Raw genomic sequence first — 6,752 nt, 5'->3', positions numbered from 1 at the left:
TTGTAGACCAGGCTGGCCTCGAACTCAGAAATCCACCTGCCTCTGCCTCCCGAGTGCTGGGATTAAAGGCGTGCGCCACCACGCCCGGCTTATGGTTCTACTCTTGCTTGAAAATACAACGTGAAACACAGATAGAAGGATTTTTTTTTCACCTGCAGAAAGATAAACTGCACACAATGTTCTATATTCTTGCAGATAACACTAAAAAATGCCAAGTAACATGTACAAAACAGACAGTTACAGAAGCTGACAGGTAAAGAGGAGAGCAGTATAGAAGAAATTGGATCTGAATAGAGAACACAAGAATGAGTTCTTTTTTGTTTCTAACATCTTGGGCTTTAAACTGAGGAAGCCAACCATACTTAAATGCCTGTGGGCTCAGACATTTATTTTTTAATTCTCATTTTTGCTCAAAGACTCAAAAACAAACAGCTGAACTTATTAGGTATCCAGAAATACTGTCTTTGTGCAAACCAAAATGCACAAATGAAGGAAAAGAATGCAGTACCCCCTTTCCAAGACATATCATTAAAGGCCTAGTTAATGAACACAATTTCATGCTCTTAAGGATATGATGGGCTCACCACTCTCCATTTGGAGATGACATGGGACCCCAGACTCAACCATGTTGAAGTTCTCCTCTGATTTCCTATTTGGGTGGTGTCAGAAGAGTGTTGCAAAATAGTTGGTTACACCATTAATCCTGAAACTGTGAAAAGACCTGTTTCCAGTTGTGTGGTTCATTCATTAGAACACTCCTTTAATCCCTGTGGCTGGAATACAGACACACCCTTAGTACACAACTTTCATCCCAAGCATTGAAAGTAAAGTTAGTTTGTAGAAGGAAGCACCCATGTTTGAGTGGCAGACAAAGTGATGAATCAGAGAAAGATTTGGTAGATAGGACATGCCCATGAAAGAGAGAGGAAAGGGAAGTTACATAACAGGGAGCCATACAGACAGAAGATGGAGATAGTTTTAGTGGGACAGTTTTAAAGAGACAGGTTGAAGAGAGAACAAGTTAGACACAGGTTAAGACAGAACAAACCAGAGAATGAGAAGGATCCAGAAGATTAGAACAGATTGACAGAATTAGTTTGAGGCCAAGCAGAGCAATCCAGTCAGAGGCCAAGAGAGAAGCCAGATTAAGTCAGTCAGTACGGAGAGGAGTTTGAGCTAGAACAACTGAGTTGAACTGGCCAACAACAATTCAGAAAGATCTGGAAGGGATGAGCTTATTAGCAGTAAGTCAGAGGCTAAAAACATTCTAGGCTTAGATTAGATTGTATAGAGAATAAAAGCTTTCAGGACCAGGCCTAGTTTAGTAGACAAGGCAGTAAGCCTCCAGACTATAATTACAACGAGTGAGTAAAAGTTACATTTATAGAGGAGGGTTGATAGGAAGCATGACTATTGGTATCTCCCCCAATAAGGGGGCTCCTGTTCTCTAAGACACAGGAGATACATTTGGGGCCAGGAAGTCACACCCAGTACAGAAGTGAGGAGGAACTGCTCCACTCAGTGTCAATAGAGGTTGAGCCAGGAGGTATCTTGGTGAAAGAGAACACAGAAAGGTTGTAAGAGCCAAAGGTGGTGAATAACATAAAGCAGACCATTTTCCATACAAAGTAGGTTGATTGCACATGTGAACTCCTAACTGTGGGACACTGGACCCCAGGAAATTTAGTAAGATTTAGTTGGTTGGAAGCCCTGGAAATCAGAAAGGACAGTAGGCCTGCTTACTTCTAGGCTCCTGTCACATGACTACACTTCCTATAAAAGAATGTGACCTATGGTCACATAGATCAGAACAGAGTGCACCATGTTAATGAGGTATCTAGACGGGCCCTGAGAGTTTATCCAATAAGCTTCTCTCTCCAGACATTTCTTCCTAACAAAGGTAATCTCTGGTCCACCTTGAGATAGTATGCATTCATTTTCTACAATGAACAGTCAATAAACAATATGGATAAGCATGAACTTTCTCTTTTGTCAATGATTGCCATGGGGAGCATGGAGAAAGCCTTTGGCTACAGAGTCACACTGCCTAAGTCTCCCAAAGAAGGCCCCTCCATGGTCCCAGACAATTGCAGCTAAGCTAAGGACAATCCAAGATGAGCTAAGCCAGAGTTCGACCTACCCCAGGGTCCCAGGCTCCTCAGCCCATGAGCCTCTTCGGTTCCCTACTCATCTCTCCACAGAACCTGGATGTCCAGGAGTTTGGGAGCCTCCAGCCCTGGGCTCCTCATCACAGGCCCATGGATAACCTCCCACTCCACTCCATTCCTGACTCATCTTGTGGTTTTCAGTGGTGACTGGATTCCTGGGAGTCAGGGAACCCCAGCTTTGACCTCTTATGTCTTAGGCTGTCTTTTCCCACCCCCAGAGAGTGTGTATCAGTGTCTTCCTCAAGCCATCACTCAAAGCCAGCACAGAGCAAATGCAGTCTAGTGTCTCTCAGCATTCCACCTGCCCCACAGAGTTCCCATGCCAGTGGCATGGCAGAATGCAAAACCACACCCAGCAATTGTGACAGCATGATAAAATGGACCTAACACCATAAACTTCCAGAGTGAAAGAACATAAAGCCAGGTTAAAAAAGTGCAGTGAATCTGGGATTTGTAGTGGACATGCCTTTAATGCCAGCACTAGGAGCCAGAGACAGGTGGATCTCTGAGTTCAAGGCCAGCCTGGTCTACAGAGTAAGTTCCATGACAGCCAGCACCACACAGAGAACTCTGTCTCAGGGAGGGGTTGGGGAGAAAGGTGAAATAAATAAGAAATTCCAGAGGTAATAACTGATGCTATGAAACAGACAGCTTTCAAACTAAGTATCAGAGTAGATGATAATGCTGACAGTGTTAGAACCATCAGGCAAAGATTTGAAAGCAACTGCCTTATGAACTTTCTATTGCTGTGATAAGGCACCATGACTGAGACAACTTAGAAAAGACTTTTACTTGGGGCTTATGGTTTCAGAGGGTTAAAGCCCATGACCATCACTGGACACATGGCAGCAGACAGGCAGGCATAGTGGAATCATAAGACATAAAGAAATAAAGGAAAAAGCACATGTCTTTCGAAACCTCAAAGATGGCCCTCAGTGACACACTTGCTCTAGCAAGGCCACACTTCCTAATCCTGTCCAAACAGTTCCACGAACTCAGTACCTAGGATTCACATATATGAGCCCATGTGAGCTCTTCTCATTCAAGCCATCACAAGAACCATACCCTTAAAATGTTCCTTGGTGAGGAATAATACACATTAGAAGAGCGATTTAAAAACAGGCTTGAAAAGTATCCATCTCAGCGAAGTAATAGATGATCTAAAGAAACCTCATAAAATGGGATTTCAGAACATAATGCCTGAGAACAAAGTAAAGGAGTGAAGAGGACAAAATAAAGAATCAACAAGAGCCCTGAATCCTAGCACTTCTCCCAGAACCACCCTCTCCACCATCCAGTCATTTCCCACCTACCTTGGAGATTTCTTCTACTTTCTTTAACTATCAAATTCCAATTTGTCTTTCCAGGTCAGTCTTGGGGTTAAGGACTGTCCTGGCATGTGACCCGCCTATTAGGGATCATGTCATTAAAGAAAACCGACTCCCTCTCCAAGCAGCTATCTTGTCAATAGCTCCTTGGCAGTGGTGGGATTTTGTGTCTACCTCAACTCTTTATACTTGGATGTTTGTCTGGCTGCAGCTTGTGCAGTTCTTATTCTTGCTGCCACAGCTGCTGGGAGTTCACATGTGCAATCTCATTACCTTGTATGGAAAACCTTTTGTAGTAACTGGTTTTCTGTGTCAACTTGACACAAGCTGGAGTTATCACCTAGAAAGGTACTTCAGTTGGGGAAGTACCTCCATGAGATCCAGCTGTAAGGCATTTTCTCAGTTGGTGATCTAGTGGGGAGGGCCCATTGTGGGTGGTGCCATCCCTGGGCTGGTAGTCCTGGGTTCTATAAGAGAGCAAGCTAAGCAAGCCAGGGGAAGCAACCCAGTAATTAACACCCCTCTGTGGCATCAGCTAATGCTTCCTGACCTGCTTGTGTTCCAGTCATGACTTCCTTTAGTGATGAACAGCACTCGAGAAATGTAAGCTGGATAAATCCTTTCCTCCCCAGCTTGGTTCTTGGTCATAATGTTTTTGCAGAAATAGAAACCCTGACTAAGGCCCCTTGTTTGCTTGATTTTATCCACCACCTCTAGCTTTCATAGCCTTCCTGTCTTCTCTTTCAGGAAGATCTCTGAGCCTTCTAGAGTGTGATGTGAATCTAAATGTCCTATTTAGAATTGCAGTTCATAGTCTCTTATTCTCTGCAACTGGCCAGTTGAATGGTTCTGTGTTAATCCCCATCTTCTATAAGATTTCAGAGGCGTTCTGACATACAGGCATAGGAACAAGTCCTCAGGAGTATGCCCTGAACACTCATCCTTTATCAGTATTGTGAATGTACACACAAACACATACACAAATAAGTATAATAAAAATAAACATACAAGTAATAATGCATAATGATCATAGCATCTTTTAACAGTGAAATGATGGAAATAATTTAGATTTCATTAAATGAATGGAAAGGAGCCAATGTGTTCTTTCTAAAATGTATGATATTTTAAAGTACATAATAATATTTGGTGAATGTTGATTTAAAGCACTCACAACTGACAAGCATAAGATGTTGCTATGCACTTATCAACACTAGTTCATTAACTAAGCCACAAATTATCTCCCAAATTTCTAATCAATTGATTCTTCCCCAGAAACTGAAAAAAAAAATGGTTCAAATCAGTAGCAGAGTTTAAATGGTGGTGGCTCATTCATTATTCTCAAATCTGTTCAAAGGACGAAATATAAGTAATTCTCAGTCTTCAGGCCTAATTGGGTGTCATTTAAGGATCTAGTTCTTTTTATTTGAGGTACATTTCAAAAGTAATTTGTTTCCACTGTAAGAAACACTGACAAAGGAGGTCTTTTCTGCCACAGATTTGACTATTCATTATTAAAGATTTCTAAAGCCTGCAAGGTTTTGCTTAGAACCTTCCTGTGTCAGAGCTAGGTTGTCTCAGAGGGTAATCACTTCATCAAATCCTAGGACTGAGAACTGCTGTGGATCAGAACGAGACATATACTTCCCGGTGGCATTACAGAAAGTAAAACTGGTGTCCAGCACTCTTCATTCCTTTTATTATAATGCAGAACTGATCCTAATTTCTTAATGTAAGAGCTGAACATTCTGTGAGTACATGTTAGCTTGCATTGTCAGCCTCTGCCTATATCTGCCAATCCACAGCCAAAAGGAAAAAGGAAGCAATGCAGTTATTAGTCTCTTGCTTAAAAAAACAAAAAACAAAAAACATTTCTTTTGAAATTTTAATATATTCTCTCTCAACTCCCTTTCCTCCTTCAAATGCACTTTTTTCTCTTTCAAATTCATGAAACACACACACAAACACACACACACGCGCGCGCACACACACACACACACACACACACACCATGAGCACACAGCACAACCTGCTAAGCCTGTATACTGTTACATGTAAGAATCCTTTCAGGGCTATTTGGTGTTGGATAACCAATTGGTGTGATCCTACCCCCCCCCCTTCCCCAGGAAGCTGATTTCTCTGCTCTCAGCATTTCTTAGTTGCCTGTAGGTCTTTGTGTAGGGTAGGATTCCTGGGCTCTGCTCACACCCTAACCAAACGAGAATGTCAAATGTGTGGTCCTTGTTCAGCTTATGTCTAGGAAGAAATGTTGGTGATATTTTATGGATGTAGCTTCTGGTATTCCTAGAGACAAAATCTCATAGCAAATTCCATGTTCTTTTGGCTCTTACAATCTTCACACTCCCACTTCTGCAATGATTCCTAAATCAGCCTTGGGTTAGAGAATCATGTTGTAGATTTATCCTGCTGAGACTGCTCTTCGACTTTGCATTTTGATTGTTTGAATATTTCTCCAATGGTCTCCAATTTACTATAAATTTGTAAATGTATAACTATAAATTTAAATGACAAGCTACAAGTTTATAAACTATAAACTTAACAGTCTCCTATTTCCATTTCTGTAAGGAAAAAAATAAATTTTTTTAGATAAATGGATGGAACTAGGAAAGATTACATTGAATAAGGTAACCCAGGCCCAGAAAGAGAAGCATCATAGGTTCTCTCATCTGAGGCTTCCAGCCCCAAATCTTCAGATGTGAGTATATAGCCTGGAGAAACTAGAAACATGAAAGGGGACCAGAGCTGGGGTGAGGGGTTGGGGAAGCAACAGACTGGGAAATAGCAGGATTCTGCAGGAAAGTGAGAAAAATTGGAGGGGCTCTGATATGGAGAGGAAGGGAGATAAATATAGAAGAAGGAAAGAGGGTGAAATATCACTAAAGATCTCTTAAAAAGTCATAAGAAATTATATAGTTAACTATCTTCCTAAGATACTTCCAATACATACAAGTTTGTATATAAATAGACTTTAATGAAATGTTTTCATCTGGGCTGACAATGTTTCCACCAAGAACCAATAATGTCTACCTAAAACTCAAGTACCAGGCATGAGAATGTCTCTTTTGAGTTGTTGCTCAGGGTTCTCCAAGAATTTCAATAAATTATACATTATTGCTATTCTACTCTACTTCAGACTCAGGGGTCCCTAGTGTGGAATTGATTTGAAAGTTTTCCCCAGGAGGACTAACTTTCATATCTTTTCATAGAAGGTACCATGCAAGCTTCCAGCACAGCCACG

This window comes from Mus caroli, chromosome 5 (assembly GCF_900094665.2).
Source record: "Mus caroli chromosome 5, CAROLI_EIJ_v1.1, whole genome shotgun sequence".
In the NCBI taxonomy this organism is placed as follows: Eukaryota; Metazoa; Chordata; class Mammalia; order Rodentia; family Muridae; genus Mus; species Mus caroli.
The sequence above is the reverse complement of the archived record's forward strand: the minus strand, read 5'-3'. Positions refer to the sequence as shown.